Raw genomic sequence first — 25,097 nt, 5'->3', positions numbered from 1 at the left:
CAGAGGGAGGATGAGAGGGAAGGCAGAGGCTTTTTCCTGTTTCCAGTCACAAATTTGTGATGTTCTTCAGAGGAGTCTGCGCTGGCTCCATCACCCTCACCTGCCCCATTCCCTCAGCATCTGAGGGGTGCAGGTCATTGTGCAGGGCCAGAGGGGATTAAGGAGATGTTCACAACTTATCTGGGATGGATTTACATGAGTTTGTTCAAAAACAGAGCCCAGGGGGCTCCATGGCTGGAGTGTGTGCCCAGGGAGAGCCAGCATGTCACAGTCCCGAGGCTCAGGGACCAACCTCGTACCCATGGATGTTTTATTCTCTGTTTTGAACTACATCACCAAAACTGGAGGCTGTTCATGAGCAATTTAGAGTCAAAACCAAGCAGAATTATTCTATTAACCAGGTTACCATGAATAATACAATCCTGCTGCAGAGGTGGAGGTGGCAGCTCTCTTACAGATGTCAAAAGGGTTTTGCTGAAGGGGTGAAAGTTTGGGTGTTGATGGGAGCAGAATGCCCAGAGTGCCTGAGCAGGGCTGCTGCTTGTGTCCAGCAAAATATTTTCCTAAAACTGCTTGAAGGGATCAAATCCTGCAGCAGCTACTGAAGCTGATTGTCCCCATCTCCATCCTCCTGCCCACAGCAGCCAAACTGGTGAGGAACATCTCCATCCGCACCAGCACAGCAGCCAGGCTTGGCCAGCCTGGGAAAACCTCATTTCACAAGGTGGCAATTAAAACTTTATGCTCTGAGTTTTCCCTGAATGATTTTAAACCATCTTTTCTGATGACTTCCTAGTAGCAAGTTGAGTAAATTAGAATCTGAATGCAATCAGCATCCTTGATTCCGACGCCAGCCGGGGTCCGTCGGGGAGCTGCGTCTGAGCAGTTCTGCCTGACGAAGAAGGTCAAGGGCTTGGGGTCCTTGGAGGATTTGCCCTTGGAGCATTGTCAGAGAGGGAAAGAAGCAGCAGAAAGTAGGACACAGTCCCCCAAGTAGCCCAGAAATCCCACCCTGCTCAGCAAACTTTACTTCTTCTCCTCATCTGTGTGTTTTCTGTCACATCTCAGAGATGGGATTGAGATGATAAATGAATAAAGGAGCTGCAGCAGCAGCCCAACCAGAACCAGCCTGTTCCTGTCTGTGGGGCCTGAGAGGGCACAGGGGCGATGCTCAGCACCCACTGCAGGGCCAGGGTTGCTCTCAGGTCACTGCTGGAGGGGTCTGGCACAGAGATCTCATTCCTTGAGCCCTCTCCCTCTCCTCTCCACCTCTTCCTCCTCTGCCCAGCCATCCCTGAGATCCCAGCAGTGCCCACTGCTCCCAGTGGCTCTATGCTCCCTTCTCCACCTGCAGCAAGGTGGTGGCTCTATGGGAAGGTCCTCGGGGGCTCTCAGCATCCAGTTCCCCCACACCTGACCAGTCTGTTCAGCCCCACAGCAGGAGCTGTGCAGTGCTCAGCGGGGCTCAGGAGGCACCAAGGACACGTTCCTGGGCTCAGGACCAGCAGAAGGCACAGCCTGGGCCTGGGCCATGTGCCATCCCTGCTGGCACTGGGGACACTGCATCTGGACAGCTTCAGCTGTGAAACTCCCAGAGCAGAGCCCCCAGGAGAAACCTTTGGATGGAGACAACCCTGCTGCACGAGGAGTGGGAGAGTTTTCCTTTCCAGTTCCCAGCTCAGAGGCTCTGAGATGCTGCAGCTGCAGGGGAGTGGGGTGGGCTCAACCTTTAATAAACCACAAAACAACTCAGGGAGGGGCTGCTCCTGCACCAGTCCTGGTAAACTCAGCTTGCACCCAGCACTGCCATGGGATATCAGGGATGGGAGCCAGGGATGTGCCAGGGGCCGTGGGCAGGTGATGTCCAGGATAACCTCGAGCCAGAAGCCAGGACGGGAGGAGGAGGAGGAGCCATTCCATCGGCAGGAGCTGTATCCCGGCACAGGGGTCCCTGCGGAGCAGCAGCTTGGCCATCCCGGCGCTGTGGTGGGTACCGTGGCCGGGGCTGCTCCACTCCCGGTCCCCTCCATGGAATGAAAGCCGGGATTGTTTCACCTCCCGCCCCGCAGCCGGAGGTGTGTAAACATTAAGAGCCGCTCCCTGCAGACTCGGAGCGAGGGAAAAACGAGTTGTTGAAAAGATGACAAGCGGTTCTGGCCAGGAGTTCACCTGGGCAGGGAGCGGGGCGGGAGGAGCAGGGACGAGGGATGGAGAAGGTGGGAGGGCTCCAGGAGGAGAGGAGATGCTTAGAAAACTGTGTCCTTTATTTTGGGAGCAGAAAATATTCTGTATCGCCTCCTGGCATCAAAGGATTTCCACTTTCTCGCTCCTTGAAGAAGGAAAGGCAGGACCGCGGGAGGTGGAGCGGGGTGGGCAGGGATGAAAAGCGCCCTGGGCGGCTCCGCTCTCCGGGGGCAATCAGGGCTCGGGAAAAGCCCAGGAAGAACCTTTAGCATGGAGCGTTCAGCGCTGAGGTCACTGCTGCCCTTCCCCTCTCCAGCCTTTTCCTCCCTCCCATGTTGGGGGACCAGGATCGAGGTTTCCCAGGAAAACCTGTCGTGTCCGGGTCCTCCCTGTGGGAGCGTCGGGAGGATGCTCCTACAGGGGGGTAGGACGGTCGGGACAGATGGAGATGAGAGATCTCTGCAGCCAGGTCGTGGAACTTGGGGTTTATTGCAGAAGGCCTGGGTGCAGGGCCCTGCTGGGGCTGCCAGCCACAGCTCAGAGCAGGACTGAGAGAAGAGAGGGGGAGAGAGGGTGAGAGGGTGAGAGAGTGAGGTTCCCGTTACAATACAATAAATATTCTTCTGTGTTGAATATTCTGATTCTCACTAACCAATCTAGTACAAGATACAAATCCTATAGCATTTACATACAGCCTATAAGAATCACTACATTACCATACTGTGTTACATTTTAAACCCTAAAAACTCCTCTTTGGGCCCCTTCTGCCAAGCTGGCAGGGTCTGCTTGAACCCTTGGACTTGTCTGCAAGCAGAGGGTGTTGTTCCATCAAAAGAGGATTACCTTTTGCAGACCATACCATTGTTTTCAAGTTGTTCAGTAACTGAGGTGTCTCTAAGCTTGCTTTCATTTCAATCTCATATATAGTTTCTATATTCTCAAAATCTTTTGCCAGACAATCATATTTGTAAGGCTTTCCTGTTTCATCTTCCCCAACACTCCTGCCGTGCTGTGCTGTGGGTGCCAGTTTTGGGGACAGTGACAGCGGGGACACAGCTCCATCAGTGCAGTGCCAGTTTTGGGGACAGTGACACTGGGGACACGGCTCTATCAGCACAGTGTCAGTTTTGGGGACAGTGACAGCAGGGACACGGCTCCATCAGCACAGTGCCAGTTTTGGGGACAGTGACACTGGGGACATGGCTCCATCAGCACAGTGCCAGTTTTGGGGACAGTCACAATGGGGACACGGCTCCATCAGCACAGTGCCAGTTTTGGGGACAGTCACAGTGGGGACACAGCTCCATCAGCGCAGTGCCAGTTTTGGGGACAGTGACACTGGGGACACGGCTCCATCAGCACAGTGCCAGTTTTGGGGACAGTGACACTGGGGACACGGCTCCATCAGCACAGTGCCAGTTTTGGGGACAGTGACAACGGGGACACGGCTCCATCAGCACAGTGCCAGTTTTGGGGACAGTCACAATGGGGACACGGCTCCATCAGTGCAGTGCCAGTTTTGGGGACAGTCACAATGGGGACACGGCTCCATCAGTGCAGTGCCAGTTTTGGGGACAGTGACAGCAGGGACACGGCTCCATCAGAGCAGTGCTCAGTCAAGGCAGGACCACCGAGACTCCCCCAACGCTGTGCACGAGGCTCACTCAAAGTCCTTTTTCTCCAAAGATCTTCCGAGAAAATTGCCATTTGGTAGCACCTAAGATTCCTCCATCCTTCAAAAGCATTTCCCCATCGCCATACAACTCTCCAGGGAGGATTTATGCTCCCTGGAAATCGATGTCCCAAGACGCAGAGATTTGTTTCCCAGCCACCGGTGCCTAAGAGCATCTGTCCGGGACCTGTGGCACGAAGGGACAGCCGGCTCCTGCACGTTGTTACCACCTGGTGGCACCAGAAAAGGTTGTCAGAGCAAGAACTAATTAATTCCAGCCGCGGTCCTTGGCTTGGGAATTTCCGCGCAGTTTTTCGGCTCGCTGTGGTTCGCCGTGTGGCTGTTAAACACCGAGTCAGGTTTTACAGCCTCAGGGTTAATGTTCGTGGGCTTCAGCCTCGCAGCAGGGGCTGAGCACTCCAATAAGGGATGGGGGGGATTTTCCTGCAGGGCTCGGCCCCTTCACCCTCCGCCCGCCCTTCCCCGGGGCTGGCACGGCCAGGGCACCGCGATTTCCCTGGGCTCGCTCAGAGTGAGACTCGCTCCTTCCCGACGGCAGGCAGCGATTCTGTGCGATCCGAAATCCTTCAGGGCCACCCCAAACCCCACCGGGGCTGGATTGTCCCCTCTGCTTTGGGAGGAATGAGGATCAGGGACGGCTGCTGGCAGCAGCTGCATCCCGGCAGGAGATGGGCTGGGGTGGCTCGGTGGGGGGAAAACCCATCCGAAATTCCTCCCCAAGGCAGCAGGGAGGTGTCAGCACCGCGGCCCCGGGGGTCGGACCTGCAGGAGCAGAGGTCGGGTCCCCGCGGGGCTGCACCGCCGGCTGCTGACAGCAGCTGGATCTCCGGGAGCCTGGAAGTGACCCCAAAACTGTCCAAACAAACCGGCCCGTCCCACATCCTGGCCGGCTGAGGCACAGTCCGTCACTGGCTCTGGGTCTGTGAGGGGGGCAGGAGCTCGGCAGGGCTGCCCGTGTTCTCCTGCTTCCCGGGAGCATCCTACAGGGACAGGGCTGGAGCTCCCTGTCACAGCCACACCAACACCTCGTTCCTCTCTGCTCAAACTCTTCATCCCCCGGGAATGGCATGGACAGGCACAGGGAGAGCAGGGAGATGGGGGGACAGCGTATGAGGCACCCAAGCTGCTTCCCACCAGCTGTGCTGCCCTCCCGAGAGGGGACTCCAGGCAAGGAGGTGACAGAGCTGCAGGGACAGCCCAGGACAGCAGGACTCACCTGAGCTGTCCCTGCCCACTTCCAGGCCCGTGCAGGGCTGCAGGAGCCTCCCACGTCCTTCCTTTGCCGGTGATATCGCTAAGCAGGAGGTAAATTGAAGGCAGGACATCTGATGAAAGAGCTTAATTGCTTCAGGTTACATTCAAAAAACACAGCCTAAATAAAGAGGTGGGGGGAGGTTGCAGCTCTTGATGTCTGCAGAGATTTATGTGTCTCAGCTGCTCCTGATCAGCCCTGGTCACCTCCAGTTCCCCACTGCCTGTTTTCCACCTTCCAGGGTTGCCCCATGTGTTGAAATGTTTGGGTGTCCCCAGAGGGCTGAGCCTTGGCCCCCATTAATCCCCCCTTGCTGACCCGACAACAGGGAGGAAATTTGCCTCAATTAAACGTGTAAGGTCTCATTTCCCTTTGAAGTCAGAGCGGCACCAGGAACTGCTGGGGAGGTCTGGAGAATAACCAGAGAAACAGAGCCCAAAGTCTCAAAATTAGGGAATTGCACACTAGAGATGAGCCCAAGCCTACGGAGCAGCCCAGCTCCTGCCTCACCTCCCTCAGGAGATGTTCCCAAAGCAGAGCTGGAACAGCCTGGCAGGGAGGGAGAGCAACGCAGAGATGCCAGAAGGACAGGAGAGAGACCCCTAATCCCCTTCAGCTGCTGTCCACGGGAAGGAAAACCTCCTCTGCTTCCTTTTGGGCTCATTTCTGCGAGGCTGTGGTGATGGCAGTGGCACTGACACCTCCAGAGAGGGGGGTGAAACCCCCAGGTCCTGCTGCGCCTGGTGGGTGAGCCCAGAGCTGCTCTGCAGCCCCATGCACGGACCTGGTGGTGCAGGGACAGCTCATCCCAGAGCCACCGTGCTGGAGAGAGACCTGAACTCACCCAGCCACATTTCCTGCATCTTCTGGCTCTGTGGGAATAACAGATCACCAGCTCCTGCCTGTCATCCATCCTGCTTATTTCCTGCACAGGGCCTGATTTATGCCAGCATCGCCTTCCCCGGTGCCATCGGCGCGTGCTGATGGATGGCCCTGCTCCCTGCTCTCCCTGTCCCCTTGTGCTGCATCAAACCATTAATTCTGTGCCAATGTAAACCTGTCTCACCTTCAAGACTCTAATTTTGCAAAAGCATAAACACCTTATAATCCCTCTGTCTTTATCTGGCTCCGGAGATTTTCCTTCCCCTCCCTTGGCCGGGGTTATCTGGGGTGAGGATGTGGCTGCAGAGGGGGAGCAGCAGAACATGGGGCCACTGGGGCTGCCCCAGTCCCAGCTCAGGGGACAGCTGGAAGAGTCACTCCCAACCCCCATCATCCTTCTGGAGCACAGAACAGCCCCTGCACAATTCTGGAGAGATGCAGGAGGTGCAGCAAGTCATTAAATCCCAGGGTCAAGTGCTTGGAGAGCCACTAAGTGGGCTAAGCCCATCTTCCAGAGCCTGAATGATGCCCAGACCCCCTGTGCAGGGAGGGTTCTCACCCTGAATGAATCCCAGGATATCCTGGGCTTTTAGTCCTGATGACAGAGTGAAAATGGAGCTTTGTGAGGACCTGGGAATGGCCACACAGCACTGCCCTCCCTGCTCTGCTCCACAGCCTGGCTGGCACTCGGGGGTCCAACTGAGGAACTGTCCCCTGGGTGGGAGCCAGCAGCACCCATGACCCTGCTTGGAGGCGCCACCATGGCCAGGAAGGAGCAGAGAACTGCAGTGATGTGGCAGAAGCAGCTGTGCAAGCCCTGGCACTGCACCAGGGCTGGGCACGGTGAGCTCGGAGGTGTTTTCCAGCTTCATATTTAATGGTTCCAAGGGACACGTGTGTCACTGCCCTGCTGCCTGCTGATGAATGTGCTGCTTCCTCAGAGAGGGACACAAGGAGCTGCAGCCACCAATGTCCCTGGGCCAGCCCCAGGGCAGAGCTGTGACCTGCACAGCCCGGATGGATGGACAGAGCCACAGCAGGTCACAATCTGGGCCAGCACTGCCCAGCCCTCGGTCCCCAGTGAGTCCTGCAGCGTTTTTTCCTTCCTTCCCCAGCTTTCCTCTTTCCCCTTTTTTGATTCTTGAGTCATTTGTCTCAATCTTTGGCAATTCCTGCAGCATAGAAAAATCCATGCCACTCCTCCCTTTGGGGAATGACGTGCTGCAGCTCCGTGCCTGCCATCCATTCAGGGCCAGGTTATGAAAATGAAGATATCTCTCAGCACTACAGACCTGTTAATCAGGGGAATGGCTTCAGAGGGCTTTTGTGAGCTCTGTTAATTTGTGCTGCATTGAGCCACGCAGAGCTGAGAGGAGCATTAGGGGCGGCAGAGAAGGGAATAAATCAGAGCAGGGATGGGGGAGAGCTGGGCTGGCTGTCCTGGGGCTGCCACGCTCTCACTTAAACACTTTCCATCCATCAGAGCCTGCAGGTGGAACTCTGCCTCCCAGGCAACAGGTTTTGTCCTTAGCAGCTCAGCGTGTGCTGTGCAGGCTGCTCAGGGCAGGGAGCAGCTGATGCTGCCTCACCTGGCTGGCCCAGCTCTGAGCACCCCCAGCCTGTCCTGGGGCCCCTGCAGCTCAGGCAGCAGCTCTGGGTGCTGGGACGGGCTGGGGACCCCATGGTTGCTCTGTGATGATGTTCACAGAATCATGGAATCACAGGATGGTTGGCTTGGAAGGGACCAAGGGACCTTAATGCCCGTCCTGTTCCACCCTCTGCCATGGGCAGGGACACCTTCCACTGTCCCAGGCTGCTCCAAGTCCTGCCCAGCCTGGCCTTGGGCACTTCCAGGGACCCAGGGGCAGCCACAGCTTCTCTGGGCACCCTGTCCCAGGGCCTGCCCACCCTCACAGCCTGGAATTCCTTCCCAATATCCCATCTATCATCAGAAACCATTCCATTCTCTCCTGTCCCTCCAGGCCCTTGTCCAAAGCTCCCAGCTCTCTTGGAGCTCCTTTAAGCACTGAAGGGACTCAAAATTCTCCTACTCCTGCCCTGGACAGGAGAAGACAAACCCACCTCTCCTCTCAGAGGTGGCCCAGTTAAAGGCTGGATTGCCTGCACCAAGGCCATTCCCTGTGTGAGCATCCCCTGGGATGCAGCTGCAGGGAGCTGAGATTTGCCCAGGGCCCTGTGGTTGATGCCACCACCCCATGGACACCCTGGGAAGAGAAGAACCTGCTCCCTGCTCTCCTGGGCAGCTCCTGCTCATCTCAGAGGCAGCCCAGGGAGGAAATCACTCAACACCTCCATTAATAATCAGCACTTCCCATCCCTCCAGTGCCAACAGCCTGGCTGTGGGAAATTCATAACTTCTGCTAAGTGGGGTTTTCCTTTTATCCTAATGGCCTTCTGGCAAACAGAATCCATCAGGCTCCCTCTGCAGTGCTGATCTGCTGTCCTGGCAGAGCGGACGCCAAGGGGATGCAGTGCAGACCCTCTGTGCAGGGAGAGCCTTCCTCCCTGGGGATCCTCACGTGCCATCCTCTGTCCTCCTTTTGGCTGGGAGGGAGCTCCTGCTTCTGAAGGAAATGTTGCCTTTTCATTGGGTCTCATTCTTTAGGAAAAGGAATCATTCATGTCTCCTGCCTTTGAAACCTGCATGTCTTATCATCTTGCTGTTAATAATGTTCTTTTTCTTTATTGCTGAAATGTTTCAGAACATTTAGAACAGCAGCTTTTAAGTCTTTGCTGTGGTCAGACAATGGGGAGATGGCAGCAGCTCCACGCCTGTGAGCGGCCTCCAGGGAATTTTAAGGAAGAGAGATGCTGGAGGTTCAGCACCAAAGAGATGGATTAGGATTGTTACCAAATCACAGTGCTGCTCAGAATGAAAGGTCAAGCAAGGTTATGGCCTGGGTGATGGATTGTGGCTTTTCCAGGTGGGTGCTGGGACCCCAGCACTGGCACAGATGACAGGGTGTGACCAAGCAGAGAAAACACCTGATGGTTCAGGGATGATGCAGTGTCAAGAGAGGTCATCCCATCCAGGGCACGTGGATAACTCGGGGAGCAACACCTGCTGAAGAGCCTTTCCAAGCATGGTTTGCTCCTGGAGTTTCACCAAGCACTGCATGGACCACCCAGTGCCCTTGGAGACTGAGGAATGGGCAGAAAGGAAGAGTTTTGGAGTTCTCACTGGGAATGAGAACACATTTTTACACTTTGGAAAGAAACATCACCTCTGGCTGCCTCCTTCCCTGGGCTGTGGCCATGGGGATTTGCCCATCCCTGCTGAACCCCACATCTCTGGGACCCCCTTGCTGTGGATAACCCTGGAATGTCCCCACTGTGGGAAGCACAGGGAGCTGCCAAGGCTGCAGGTCCTCCTGGGAGCTCCAGATTTGTTCTTCCTTTGCCTGAGGATGCTCTGGGTGAATCTCTCCAATTTGCTTTGGGGTTTTCAGCAGTGAGGAGAGCTCGTGGTGCCTTTGGAGAAGACATCAGTGGCTGGCAGCCTGCAGCCCTGCCCTCAGCCCCAGGAGAGGGAAGGCACAGGCATGAGGCACTGCAAAACGCCCTTTGTCAGAGGAGGAGCAGAGATTTTCATGCATTCTGTGTGCATTCCTTCTGGGCTGGCTCTGGCTTTGTGTTTCGAAATCTCCTGGTAACTCACTCTCACTGCACTCTGCCTTTCAGCTTTGTGGGTTTTGCCTTTTTTCTTCCCTCCAGGCTGGATTTTCTGCCTTGGTTTGGGGCTGTCCCTGCCCACCCTGTGCAGCTGCTCTCAGTGCTCTGCTCCCCCTGCTCACCCCAGAGAAGGGGATGCCTCTGCCTCTGAACTCCAGAACCAATGGGAGGTGGGAGAAATCTCTTCATTCCCATGGATGTTCCATGAATCCCAGCACCTGCTCTGAGCATGGAGCACCAGCCTGGCCTGGGTGTTGGAGCACCTGGAACAGCCCCAGCCATGGTGTCAGGGATGAGTTTGGATGGCACCCTGGGCTGGGGGAAGGCTGCTCAGGCCATGGAACAAGGCAGGGATGGAAAATCCATCTGAACACAGAGGTCCTCAAGGACAGGGCTGAAGCAGCTCCTGTGCAGTGACAAACCTGCCTTGTCTCTGGGGCACTTCACTTCCTTCCCTGTTCTTAACTGGCTTTGACAAACATTTGGAGATTAAGAGCTATCATGAGATATATTAAAAAAAAAAAAAAAGTAGAAATCAACATCCTCCATTGTATCAAAGAGGTTATCAAAATGCTTATTTCTTCCTTCCAAACAGAGCTTGGCTGGAGATAATTTCTTCCTGCCACAATGCTGGTGCTCAGTGAGATGGTGTTGGGAAGAGGATATAAAACCTTATTCCCTTTCTCTATTGAAGTTGAGAGGGAAAAAAATCCCAAAGCACCAAAGGCCTTATTGCTTCTCTCAGGGAATCTGCAGAAAGCATGAGGCAGCCCAGGGACTGCCAGGAGCTGCAGCTTCTGCCATGTCCCTCTCCAAGGAATTTCAGTGCTTCCCAATCTGCTGAAAAGAGCAGAATGGTTTTCCTTCCCCTTGCAGGATTTTGCAGACTTGTTGTGTGGGCCCTTGACTCAGTTTCATCCATCCAGACTCTGCCTTTTTATTTTGTTAAGCAAGCTCTTCTCAGGGATGATAAATGCCAGCCCAGGCTCAGCCATTCCCCTCATGCCATCCACCAGACCATGACACCAGCCCGAGCTGCAGAATCCCCTCTGGGTGCTGGCAGCCCACAATTAGCTGTGATGAATGGGAGGCTCCAAAGAGAGATACTGAAAGATAAGTTGCTCAAGAGGTTTAAAAAATGAACTGTAAGGATTTGGGGTAAAGAATCAGCCCGTGTCTGCCAGGAGGGAGGGGAAGCTGGCTGTAACACCCTCATCATGCAGCCACATCAGTCCCTGTGTGTGCACAGATCTGGAAGGAAGTTTTGACCAATTCAGACCTCTTTTCTGAGAGCGCACAGAGCACTAAATTTGCAGTTCTCATGTAAAAATCAGCTGCTGCTTAGTTGGGTTTAAATCCTTATCAGCATCAAGGCACTGTTTGTTCTTAAACAAGGAGAGGCCAGTGTGGGGTGAGATTTCTCAGTAATTGGAAATTGATTTGAGGGACAGGGCAGGAAGTTTTTTGCCTTTTAGCCCAGACAATGTGTAAGAGAGAGCCTCATATTCTGAAATGCAATTATGTATTCTCCCCACCAGCTCTGAAACACAGAAAAGAGGCTGTTAAATGCTGAAATATTTACTTTGCTGTCCCAGCTGATGAGCCAGAGGTGACAGTAGTGGGTTTGCTGTGACAAGAGCACTCATCAGAGATGGTTTGGATGGGGAGGGAGCTTAAAGCTCATCCAGTCCCACCCCTGCCATGGACAGGGACATCTTTTACTATCCCAGGCTGCTCCAAGCCCTGTCCAGCCTGGCCTTGGACGCTTCCAGGGATCCAGGGGCAGCCACAGCTGCTCTGGGCACCCTGTGCCAGTTCTGTGGTGTGTCCCTGTCACACAGGTATCACTGTGGCTGGTTCCCTTGGGTGTACTGGTCTCCTGTGATCATTTCTAGACCTCAAACCAATTTCTTTTACTGCAGAAAACTTGATTCTGAAGTTAATTTTTCCAGTCGACACACTGAGCTCTATTAACTCAGCAGCCTTTGTGAAGCTCATTAGGTGTCTGGGGTCTTTCCCTTCTGCCTCGAGGCCAAGGGAATGGTCTCGTTAAATAAGATGGCAGAATCTCCACGGAGGAGTTTTGCAGTTTGTGCCAATTAACAAATTCAGCAAGGCTTTTAACTTTTCTTCTCCAGGTAGCCCAGAGCCCGTGGGCCAGGCAGATGCTGCAGCAGGCTGTGTGTGTTCAGAAAGGGCTGTTAATAACCAGAATGGCTGCTCCAGCACTGGGAAGAGTTTGAAGCCCCCGGGAAGCTCTGAATGCAGAGGAGTGTGGCTGTGGTGGAGGCCTCCCCGCAGAGAAAAAGGGAGTGTGGCCTGCAGGATGTCCTGGGATGGAGGATGAGGCAGGCTGGCTGTCTGAGGCCTCTGCTGGAAATGATCAGAAAGCCTTTAAAGCAAACAAAGTTCCCTGAAACTGAAAAGGTACCATTTGAATGCGCTCAGAAAGAGGAGGCTTGAGCAGCACGATCCATTCTGCCTCCGAAATGTCACAAAACATTTATACAGCTGCTCAGCTGGCATTAAAATCTAGGTCTTGTGCAGGAACACGGCAAACAGCTCCAGGTCACTGGGAGAAGTCCAGGACCTCCAGCGAGGGGTGGCTGGGGCCGCTGGAGGAGCAGCGGGAGCAGCTCCTGGCAGCGGAGGAGCCGCGGGCAGTGCCAGCCAACACCGCTCCGACCCGGGCTGCAAAGCGAGGCACTGCTTCCCGAAGGACTGCTCCCGAAATACCGCATCCAGAGCCGCCAGAGCTGCGGAGGATGGAGAAAAGAAACAAAAGGAGAGGGAGGTGCCAATATGGGCAGAGATATCCCGTTCCCTTGGCTGTGGGAGCGGGAGCGGAGCTCCCTGGTGAGCGCACAGCCTCTCCTGATGGTGGGAGCCGGGAAAACACCGAGCACTGCTTTCGGAGGGCTGGCTACATCGGCAGGAGCGTGGCGGCTCTGCCTGCTCCTTATCTCCTCTCTCTGGTCCTGCTCCTCGCCCTGTCCCCCTTCGCTGTCCCCTGATTGTCACCCCCCGAGAGGCCGCTCCCCCTGCGGGCGCTCGCAGGTGCCTCGGTCCCTGCTCAGGCACCGCTGCCACCTCTGTGACCACGACAGCAGCGGGAGGGCCATGAGAGCCGCCCGTGTGTGCCACCACCCCGGGGAGCTGCCCCGTGCCCTCGCCGGCAGCCCGGGCCAGCCCCGCTGCTCTCCCCCAGCCCGGAGCGGAGCTCTGCGGCTTTGGGTGAATACCCCGGCTTTGATCCTTCCTCCTGGCTGCGGTTCCCTGTTTACACAGACAACCGCAGCTCTTTGTATCCGCACTCATCAGCTCCTCGGAGGCGTTTCCCGATCCCCACGATACGGTCCCGGCGTCTGAGCCGCATCTCCGCGCTCCCCAGCCTGCCCCGACACATCCCCCCGAGCTTCTCGGCGCTGATCGGGGTTTGTTGATGGTGGCAGCCGTCCCAGACAAACCCAGAGGGGACGGAGCTCTCCTCCCCGGGCAAGCACGGCTTTTGTTCCCCAAAAGGCCAGCGTAGGAGGAGACCCACCTGGAGCAGGCAGCGCACGGTGAGCGGCGGGCAGCGCTCCATGGAGGACATGCCTCGCTTACTCTGCCGCTCCTTCACGTGCATTTAGGGCTTTTTGGTTCTTTTTATTTTTTTCCCCCTTCTTTCTTTTATCCTCCCAGCCCTTCTGGCAGGCTTTTGACTGCACATAATGACTTGGAAGGTGCGGCAGAGGTTCTGGCAGCCGCGGCTCGGGGCGGGAGCCCGGCCAAGGCGCGGGGCCGCACAGTGGTTTCATCCCATTTGCAAACTATAAGGCAGCCTTTGAGCGGGGGGGCAGAGCAGGGAACATGTGCTAAACATCATGTCGGGAAGCTTAGCGCATTACAGGGACCTGGCCACGCACAGACGGGGCTGCTCCGTGAGCCGCGAGAGCAGGCGCAGGCAGGCTCTGTTGATTTAGGGCTGAGTGAGCAGCCCTGGCAGGGCAGGTAGGATGGGCTTCTCCAGGTGTTACAGCCGTGTCAGAGTGGCATAAATCAGAGAGCTTTGCCCGTGTCTGTCAGACCCTCGAGGAGAATTTGGCGGTGTCTGAGGGCACACAAAGGAGAGCAGGGTAACGAGATGGAAACAGAGGAAAGTAAAAACCCAGACACCAACCTGCAGCATGTGCTTCCAGGCTGGGCCCCAAAATCCTTCCCTCAGCCACCTGGGGTGGCACAGAGATGCCTGCTCCTGCTCAGCACTGCTGTGTCCCCAAGGGGCTCACGTGCCAAGTGCCTCCAAGAGCCCCAGGGTAACGGAGCAACCAGAGCATCAACATCGACCCATCCATGGGGTTTGTGTGCTTCCCTTCCTGCCCTCTGTGTGCTTCCCTTCCTGCCCTCTGTGTGCTTCCCTTCCTGCCACCCAGAGGCCACCACATTTGATGTGCTGAGGTGGACCCTGGCTTTCCAGGGCGCTCTCACAACCACAATACCTGCAGGACTGACAGGCCTCATCCATCATCGCGCTCCTTGGGATGGTGGCACGAACGGAAGAGGGAACTTCAGAGCTGGGCTTGTGTGTGCTGACTGATGGGATCAGCTGGGTCAGCTTCCCTGGGATTTCAGAGGAGGGTTCAAAGCTCCAGTTAGAAACTGACATCTCCCCTTCAAAGGAATCCTGGTTTGTCCCTCATTTTCCCCACCCATGTGGCAGGAGCGCGCCGTGTCCGGGCTGGGACTGCGGGCAGGGGCTGCTGACAGCAGCAGCCAGACAAGAGTCCCAGGGTTCTGCAGAGACAGAAGGGCTTTTCCAGACCTTCTTGAACTCTGAGCACCCACAAAATGAAAGGTCTGGGTATCAGTTTTGGGAAAGGAAAAGGATCAAAGCAGCAGAAGTGTTTTGAGGGTCTTTTGGCAGATGGAGGAGGATGTTCTCCCTGCCAGGCCAGGGTGAGTGAGCACTGTCCAACAACTGCAGCCACTGCAGCCACAGCTCCTGCCCTGCACAGCCTTGTAACATGGCTGGGCCAGCTCAGGATCACAGGGGATTGGGCTGTTCTGGGCAGAGCCAGCTGTTTGCAGCTGCTGACAAAGGTTCTGGTCCAACATCAGAGTGTGCCCAAGCTCAGAGCCTCTCCCAGCTGCACATCGGGGAATGTGGGCCCAGGGCTGGACATGACACCCCTTCCCTGGCCTGGTAGATCTCCCTGGGGATGCTCCAATGAACAAAAGTCCTCAGTGGCATCTCAGTGGCTGTGACATTCCCTGCTGCTGTCCCCTCACCCCACACTGGATCAGTAGCAGGTCCCACATGGATGCTGCATCACCAGGGCTGGAGAGATGCTTTCTGTGGAGCTCACTTTCCACCCCAGCACATGAGCAAAGGGATGGAGCCCCAACCTGCCAGCCAACGCCCGTGGCTCCCATGATTTCTGACAGCACAGCACCCACCAACCTGCTCGGTGCTTGGCAGCTCTGCAGCCAGCAGGGTTTGGCACCCAGGAACCTGGCAGTGGCTGGGTGGTGACAGTCACACACATGGCACAGGGAGAGCTCCTTCCCTGCAGCACTCATAGCTCCAAAGGAGAGAGGGAATGACCCCACCTGGCAGGTGTGAATGCAGCATCTCCCCTCTGTGACCCCTCTGGGAGTCTGGAGCAGCAATTCCAAATCAGCACTCCCCAAACCAGTCTGGTTCTGCAGGATGCCCTGGCACTGCTCCCCGTGCCAGGCTGGGCCCCAGTCAGGAGTGGGCAGGGGGACACAGCCAGCATCACCCTCTTTCCAGCAGCCCTCTCTGCTCCTCTGCTCCCTCCCCTTCCCTTTTTCCATTTGTTTGTTCATTCCTTCTTTATTCGCCACAATTGTCCTTAATGGAAACAGCATCTCAGCAGAGTCACCCCGCAGGAAAGCTCGAGCACAGAGGGATTTTTGTAGATGGCTTTAATAAAAACATTGAAGGTCTGTTGTTCTTACAGTGCTGTGTGATCCATTAAGTCTATTAAATACAACAGAGGAAAACTGTGAAAAAAGCCAGAGGAGGCCATGATGTCACAAAAAACAAATGAGCCAGGGCTGCTTTCCTGCTCCTCTCCAGTTCCACGGCTCTGCCCTGTGCCTCCCTGGCCCTGCCCTGTGCCTCCCTGGTCCTGCCAGCAGAACAGGGCCCTGTGCTTGGTCACCCCTCACTTGCCACATGTGCAGGTCTGTGTGTGTGTAATTGGCTTCCCACAAATGTGTAGCTCCTAGGTATTAATCCAGAGGATATTAAAGCTGAAGACCCGGGAGATCTGCTCCTCCCTGCTGCAGACAGACTCCTCCTCAACACACATGTGCTGGGCCGTGTCAGCTGTGTGTCAGCCAGGGCCTGGCCATGCTCCCTGCGCCCATTAAAACATCTTTGTGACCCCTAAAACATCTTTGTGCCCTTGGAAAAACCTTTGTGCCTCTTGAAACCTCTCTGTGCCCCTTAAAGCATCTTTGCGCCCTTGGAAACATCTTTGTGCCCCTTAAAACCTCTCTGCACCCCTTAAAGCATCTTTGTGCCCTTGGAAACACCTTTGTGCCTCTTAAAACATCTCTGTGCCTCTTAAAACATCTTTGTGACCCCTAAAACATCTTTGTACCCTTGGAAAAACCTCCGTGCTTCTTAAAACATCTCGGTGTCCCTTAAAATACCTCTGCACCCCTTAAAACATCTCTGTGCCTCTTAAAACATCTTTGTGACCCCTAAAACACCTTTGTACCCTTGGAAAAACCTCTGTGCCCCTTAAAATACCTCTGCAACCTTTAAAACCTCTCTGCATCCCTTAAAACATCTGTGTGCCCTTTGAAACCTCTCTGCACCCTTTAAAACATCTGTGTGTCCCACAGATGCTCAGCAGCAGCAGCCAGCCATGGACAGGAGGATTTGTGTCCCCTGCCACAGCTCAGGTGTGGACAAAGGTCCAAGCTGAGCCTAAACAAGGCTGGAATCCAGCCTTGGCTCCAGGGCAGATTCTCCATCCTGCTCAGCACCAAGTGGCTGTGGAGGGATGGAGGGAAATGTGCTGGGGGAAGTTTTCATGGCTGGGGAGGGAATTCATGGGTGAAACTCCTTCTGCCAGGACAAGAGGTGAAGGTGAAGCCAGGAATGGGATGGCAGAGCAGGCAGGGGCATCATGGCATGGGATTGGCATGGCATGGATCATCAGTGTGGAATTGTCATGGCATGGGATCAGCATGGCATGGATCATCAGTGTGGAATTGTCATGGCATGGGATCAGCATGGCATGGATCATCAGTGTGGAATTGTCATGGCATGGGATTGGCATGGCATGGATCATCAGTGTGGAATTGTCATGGCATGGGATCCCCCTGTGTGTCACGCACATCTCCAGCTCTCCTGCACCACCCAGGCTTCCCATCATCACCAAATGCTCCTCAAGCACAAAGGATGGACCTCCCTGAGCTCCAGGTCTGATTTCTCTCTCAGACAAAGCTGTGGGTGTCACCCCCAACCCTCTCCTGACCCTGCAGTGACATGGATTGCCTGGGAAGTGCTTGGACACCGTGAGGATCCCTTTGCATGTAGCTCTTTATCCCTTGCACACCTTTGTGCATCCTGGCTGGATCTCACTCTGATCTAAGCCTCTGTTCCCAGAAAAGGGATTTAAGGAAGGCTGAAGGCAGGGGGCAGGGAAGCAGAGGTGCTGGAGGCCTGAGCATTGTGTTCACCCAAGCACAGGAGGAGAAGCTGCCCACGGGTACGAGGGGCTGAACCCCTGCACTGCTCCACCCCACAGCCTGGGAAGGTGACCCAGAGCAGCTCCCTGAGCCAGCCCAAGGACATGGTGGGACAGGCTGGAGCCAGCCCCCCGTGGAAAGGCAGCCTGGGCCCCCAGCAGCTCCAGGAGCGAGCAGCATTCCAGCCATTCCCTGCACAAACAGCGCGGGATCATCCGGCTCTCCTGTTTATTTGCACAGGATCGTTGTTTTGTTGACACTCGAGAACCTTCTTCCTCTGGTCCCCCTTCCCTGGGCTCTAGAAAATGTTAACTCCTGGGCTCGCAGCAGCACCAGAGCCCTCCCAGTGCCAGATCAGGAAAGCTGATGGAGCCTGGGCAGGCAGCAATGGCCAGAGCTGGGTGTGAGCCTGGCCATGGTGAGCAGGGAGAGCTGCTGCTGCTGTGTGCCCTGGCACTCCCTTCAGTGTCCTGTCCCCTCCACAGCATTGCCCTGCCTGCCTCATCACTGGTTTTCAGAGCTCACCCACCCCCCTGACCCCCAGGCCAGAGCCCACCAAAGCCCCTTTGTTGATATTCCGGCTGTTTGACAAAAATGCAGCCCCGACCCTCAGAGCTCAGGATGCTCCAGCCCCAGCCAGATGGGCTTCCTCCAGGAAGAGCGCAGGAAATCAGTCACATTCAGGGTGATTTTATCCCCTGGGTGCCCTCCCACGTTCTGCTAGGCTGTGGTTTGTACTTCTGGAGTTGCTTCATCACCCCTTTGGACCTGCCTTCAAAGACAGTGCCTAATCCCTCCTGGAAACCTCCTAATGCCTTTGGCTGCTTCGCTGCTTTGTGCCATGAATTATGGTGGGCCTGGCCAGTCCTTCCTCAGCATCAGCTCTCCTGGCTATTTGCCATCCCCCATGGCTTCAGAGGGGTGTTCAGACCTTATACAGACCCCAAAACTTGTTATCCCTGCACATCCACCACTCCAGTCACCAGCCATTGGAATGGCATGCCATGGCTGGGGCACTGGGGAACCAGAGACATTATTTGGGACCAAAGCAGCAGAGAAGGGCTCTGTGTGTGGTTTCCAGCAGAAGAACAATTTGTAATTCTGCTTTTATTGTCCTGCTACACGAGGGAAACATCACTTTGCCAGGAAGTCGTGCCACAATGATTCACAAGGATCAGCTTGGGCTGCTCAAGTCAGAAAAAAAAAAAAGAATAAATCACAGAATCCCAGAATGGTTTGGGTTAGACAGGATCTTAAAGCTCATCTTGCAGGTTCATGGGGCCCACAATTCCACCTACCATAGCCACAGCTCCCAGTGGGAGCAGAGCATCCCCAGGGATCATCACCCCAGAGTCATCCCCACCTGGCCATGGGGACAACTGTGGCATTGCCAGGTCTGAGATCCACCATAGAAAACAGGAAAACCCCACCATAAATTCCAGAACCTCCATCAAAACCCACTCACAGCACAAATGCTGCCATTTTCTCTTCCCTCTTGGGGCACATTCAGACCCCATGTGGCAGCTTGGCCACACCAATCCTCAGACTGGGATCTCTTAAAGCATGAGGCTTCAGGGACAAAGTGCAGAGCACAAAGTGCTCTGCCTCAAAGCAGGAGACTCCTTGATTGCAGAATTGGGTCTGAATAAAGAAGTCTGGTCTAGGAATAACAACACTGGCAGCGACAGAGTGCTTTATATAATGTCCTATAATAAACGATATTACAGCATTACCAGGAGACAGGAGTGCACTGGGAGGGAGGGAAGGAACAGACGTGACAGTGATAAATCAATCTGGAGAAGAAATACCACAGCAAATATACTCTTAGCCTCCTTTTGTTGGGGGCTCTGTAGATGTTTGCAGGTTGGGATAACAGAGCTTGCAGGAACCTGAACCTGCGCTGAGTTTATTAAACCCCCCCGTAAACAACCTCTGCTTTGCACCTCTCCCACTCCCCCCATCCCTCTCTGGCAGATGTTGGACAGATGTGCAGCGCTGCCAGGCAGGGGGGGCAGCACTCCAGGTGAGATAATTCATCCTTAAATTGCTCCCGATGAGGATAATGTGGGATGTAAGGAAGCTGACAATAAAATTGGTTCTAAAAGTCGCCAATTAGGGAGGAAACGGCGAAAGAGGTGAGCAGAGACAGCGGCTCCCTGATGTGGGCGCTGAAAGGCTGTGCTCTCAGGGGCTGGAGCTGCAGGGCAGAGCTCTGCCCCAGCCTGCACCCCAAAACACAGAGCAGGGCTCTCTGCAGCGGGGCAGGGAATGCTCCCCACTCCCGAGGCTGTTTCAGGGCTGTGGCTGTGAGATAATTTAACTTTGGAGGCCTCCCTTCAGCAAGGGGCTTAATCACACATCTCATTTCCAACACTTAAGTGAGTCCATTGACTTCAATGATTTTCTTCAAAGGAACAACAGAGACATTTAAGGCACTGAGCCCTGCTGGATCAGCCCTGAGCTCTCCTCCCAGGGCTCCAAATTGACCACTTGCTTTTATGTAGGGCTGAGGTTTTTTTCCTTATCTTTGATGCTGTTAATTTACTGCTCTTATGACTTTTAACCAGAGGGAACAAGAGGGCTGCGATTATTTTTTTTTTTTTACTCTGGAAATTAGGAGGAAAAAATGGTGACCTGTGACTCCATCCCAAGGTATGAGGTTGTCATTCCTCATAAGATCTCCTGGAGTTTCACTGGCTCTGTCACGCTGCTCTGGCCAGGAGTTTTAATATTGGCACAAAGGAAAATGATGGGACGACTGCCAATGCTTGGAGCTGCTATCTTAAGTAACATTAATCCAGCATTTCTTGAGGATTCCAGGTGGAATTGGGGCTTCCTCACACTGTTCTGGGGTGAAACTCCATGGCTGGTGTGCAGCACAGCTGTGGGAGCTGCAGGGTCTCAGCTGTCCCTTCTGTGCCAGACAAATGGGCATTTTGGGGACAGCTGAGGGACACAGCCTGGCCCAGTGCCACAACTTAACCCCGCTGGTCCATGGCCCCTGAAGGCTCTGAAGAATAAATGATTCACAGCCATGACTTTAGTGAGCTTTGGCTTTCCATTCTCTTATTTATCTTTACAGGAAAAAAAGCAACATTCCTTCCCTTTGTGATGGGCCAGGGGAAAACAGGAATGATTGCACTTTGTGCCACCAGCAGTGACCCCAGGACAAGGAGCCAGAGCCTGGAGGGCCAGGTGGGCTGTGCTGGGAGGGTGACACCATGGGCCAGGATTTCCTGGGATGGGGATGGAGCAGGGAGGACAAGATGGGTCAGGAGCGGGGTTGGGCTCCTGATTTTCTGGCTTGCAGCAGAGAGATCAGCTGGGCTCAGCAAGGAGGGTGCTCCTCCAGCCCTTTTTCCCTCAGAAGCAGCCAAGCTGGCAGGGCTGGGTCCCCAGGACCCCTTCCCTCTGTGCCATCCCTCTGCCTCAATCACTCTCCCACCAACTCCCTTCTCTCTCTGTTTTTGCCTCTTCCTCTCCTTCCATTTCTGCTCCCACCATACTTCCCCTCCCCGTCACCTCCACACACACCCTCCCCCCTGCTCTATCTCTGGATACCAAGGAAGATTAGACTTTTTTAATTACAGATCACTTTGGCAGTGGTGTCTCCGAGGCTGGCCCAGCAGCCGGGCTGGCTCAGATGTCCCCATGTGCAGCCTTTCTGCCTGGCTACCCTTGTTTATTCCTCGTTCATTAGCTTCTTTACGTTGCTGGAGATCTGAGGCACTCACATGGAGCAGGAGGCTGGAAGTGACAGCAGTAAAAGGCTCTGCTAGTGAGATTATAGCTGCTCTGAGCTGCTGCTGGCGCGGGTGGGAGCGCTCGGAGGGCAGGGGCACAGCTCTGCCTTTGTGCCAGCTCAAAGGGCCCTGTCACAGCGCGTCAGGCAGCCTCCTGGAAACAGGGAACTCTGCAAAACCCCATGAGAACTGGTTAAATTAACCCTTTCCCCGGTGGCCACCCCTTGGGAGCTGCCTGTGCCCGCTCTGGGCCCCACTGTGGGTCGTGCGTGTGCCTCACGCTCAGCACAAACCCACTGCTCCCTTTATCAACGGGCTCATTTCTATCAAATCAGGACAGAAACTTGGAAATCTTGCCGTAAGTCAAGCAGAAAATTATCAGTCCACGATCTAAACACTCCCCTTTGTCCTTAAGACATTAATTCTCTGAGCTGGCTCCACTCACACGCAGGGCATGGCAGAGCCCTTGGCGCTGGCCTGGTGGCCCACCCAAATCTGCAGCCACCCAGCGTGGTCCCTTCTCTCTTTGCTGCCCTCATTCCTATGAGATCCTGTGGGAGAGGAGCAGGAGGGGATGCAGAGCCCTGCACATGGCTGGGTGCTCCTCCATCTCCAGCAGCAGTGGCAGCAAGGGAGCATTTCTCCAATAAACCCAAATTTCCTTTAATTGCAGAGGATTCCTGAACTAGTGGGGTAGAGGAAGGGGCCGAATGGCCCTAATCAGCTACTCCACAGCCATCCCTGGCAGTGTCCAACAGCGTGTGGATGTGGCCTTGGCAGTGCCGGGGGAACAGTTGGACTGGGTGATCTCAGAGGCCTTTCCAACCTTCTAGATTCTGTGATTCCATGGTGGCACAAATGTCCAAGCTCCCCGTGGCCAGCCCAGGGACAGCCAGCTGTGCTGTCCCAGTGCTGGGATCCGTCAGGCCAGTCAGGCTGTCTGCAGGCAGCCCCTGGACACCGGGGGAAGAGTCCGGATGTGCTGTCACCCCCAGAGCTCCTGGGAAAGGGGCTCCTGCTCCCAGTCCAGGCTGTTTACACTGAGCCCTGACAGATGGGCCCAGGCTGTGCATGTTTATACAGCATCTCCAGAGGCTCCAGATGGCCCCTGAGCTCCCAGGCCGTGCTCCCCTCTCTGCTCCCAGCTGGGCTCTTGGGCTCTGCCAGCGGGTCAGCACAGGGACAGGGACAGTGCTGCCACCTAAACACCCCTGGGCTCGTCCCTTCCCTTCAAACTCTGCTGGCAGCATTGCTGGGGACCCTCAGGTGTCACCACTGCCTTCAAAGTCCCCAGTAACCATTGGCTGAGGTACCTGCAAAGCCAGGGAGGAGAGGGGAAGGAAGCTCTGGAGGGTGGGGAGCATCCCAGATCCCAGCATCAGCTCCTCGAAAGGAGAAGGGCTGGAGCAGGACACTGGTCCCCGTGGTTGCTCTTGAGGGTTGGCATGGGGACACATGGCATCAGGGAAGACAAAACCCTACAGAAGCAACATCCCTGTGTCCCTGTGCTTTGTGAGGGTGCCATGTGGTGTGGTGTGCCATGCTATGGTCCCGTGTGCTGTGGTGTGATTCTAAATGATCTAGCAGGGTCACTCCTGGCATGGAACTGCTGTGGTGTCCCATGGGCTGGTGTGGTGTCCTTTGGAACAGTGTGGTGTCCCAAGGAGTGACACGCTGTGGTGCCTCACAGTGCCACAACCAAGCCGTGGCACAGGCAGGAGCAGCTCCGGGTCCCTGCCAGCCGCAGCCCCGGGGCTGCCATGGCACAGCTGCTGTCACACACAGTGCCTGTCCCCCAGCCAGCCTCTGCCAGGACCCACGAATGCCTGGACTGCTCCAGGGACCTTTTCCTGGCTTGGCAGAGCACAGGGCACAGCAACCAGGACATTTCCCTTCCCCCTGACCTTCCAAACCCACCCAGACCTGGAAGGGGGATAATTGGTGCCCTCCACACCCGGGGGCACACGCTGAGAACAGGTCCCTTTCACAATTTGCACCGTTCCAAGGGAAGCACATTTTTTTTTTCCCAAGTCCTAATGAATATTACAAATTCCAAAGGCTCGGGGAGATGAGCCCTGCCAGGCCGGATCGCGCTCTGCAGAAACACTTTGTCACTTGCTGTTCCCATCACGGCGCTCCAACAGCCCGGCACAGCCAGCTCGTGATTCCGGACAGCGAATGCCTTCAAAGCCCGCACGGCCCCGGCTCCGCTTTCAGGTCATGGAAATGCCACTGTCACTTCGATGTCGAAATGTCCCCAACACGTTGTCAATAGGGATGCGAAATGCCCCCTCAAGGGGAAAGGAGACAAAGGGAGAGGGGCAGCCGCTGCTCCCGGTGCCCCAGACAGCGTTCGCAGAGACGGAGAGCCCGCATTCCCAGGGACAGAGAGCCCACATTCCCGGGGACACAGAGCCCACATTCCCGGGGACAGAGAGCCCACATTCCCGGGGACACAGAGCCCACATTCCCGGGGACACAGAGCCCACATTCCCAGGGACAGAGAGCCCAGATTCCCAGGGACACAGAGCCCACATTCCCAGGGACAGAGAGCCCACATTCCCGGGGACACAGAGCCCACATTCCCAGGGACACAGAGCCCACATTCCCGGGGACACAGAGCCCACATTCCCGGGGACACAGAGCCCACATTCCCGGGGACACAGAGCCCACATTCCCAGGGACAGAGAGCCCACATTCCCGGGGACACAGAGCCCACATTCCCGGGGACAGAGAGCCCACATTCCCAGGGACAGAGAGCCCAGATTCCCGGGGACACAGGGCCCACATTCCCGGGACACAGCATCCACATTCCCAGACATACAGCACCCATGTTTCTGGGGACACAGCATCCACATTCCCAGAGACACAGCACCCACATTCCTTGGACAAAATGCCCACATTCCTAGAGATACAGTGCCCACATTCCCAGAGACACAGAGCCCACCAGTCTGGCCCTGAGCTGGAGGAGTCAGCGCCTCCCTCGGAATTTCACTCAGCACCTCTCTCAGCACCCACACTGGCACTCTGCCACAGGGACATCCCTAAAATCCAACAGGAAAAGGCCTTGTGTCACCCCACTGAGCACAGGGACAATGCCACCCCCTGTCTGTGCCCATTTGTGTGCTCCTGCCTGTCCACAGGCATCGACACCCATCCCAAACCCATCTCAAACCCATCCCATACCCATCTCACATCCATCCCACACCCATCCCGCACCCATCCCACACCCATCCAGCACACATCCAGCACACATGCAGCGTGCCCCTGGCGTGCCACCCCGACTCAGTGCCATCAGGACATGTGCCAGTCTGTGCAGGGACAGCAGACACCGGGGCGAGGGGCAGCGTCCCCAAAGTTGTTTAATGCCCGGCAAGGAGCGCTGATCGCTGGGCTGGGACGGCCACAGGGCTGAGCAGGGCAGCGGCAGCAGCAGCCAGGGCTGGGAGCGCGGTCCCTGCCCGGGGACATTCCTGGGAGAGCGGGAATGGAGCTGGCAGCGCGCCGGGGCTGCTCCATCAGCGCTGCTGCCGCCGCTTTGCTGAGCTAAATAACAATAATATCGCTCATCCCCAGAGGCAAGGGGTGCTCTGAGGAGAAGGACAGGAAGGAGGAAGCTGCTGTGCCTCATGGAAAGGCCAGGGATTTGTGCCAGCAGGCACAGCCCAGGTCCTGCAGGTGACAGGGACAGCGTGGTGGCATTTTTGACCTCCACCAAGACCAACAATCCCATACAGGCAGCACTGGTAACACCTGGATAATATTTACCAACAGCCCCAAATTAATCCTTCTTTTTTTCATGGCGTCGTGACACCACATTTTATGGCAAACCATTGTAAAAATTGCTGTGAGCACTTTATTGCCATTCTCCTACAAAATACAGTTAATTCCATATCCCAGCTGAGCCTCAGCACTTGTGGGGACACACCTCCCATGG

The sequence above is a fragment of the Melospiza melodia genome, chromosome 16, assembly GCF_035770615.1.
Source record: "Melospiza melodia melodia isolate bMelMel2 chromosome 16, bMelMel2.pri, whole genome shotgun sequence".
In the NCBI taxonomy this organism is placed as follows: Eukaryota; Metazoa; Chordata; class Aves; order Passeriformes; family Passerellidae; genus Melospiza; species Melospiza melodia.
The sequence above is the reverse complement of the archived record's forward strand: the minus strand, read 5'-3'. Positions refer to the sequence as shown.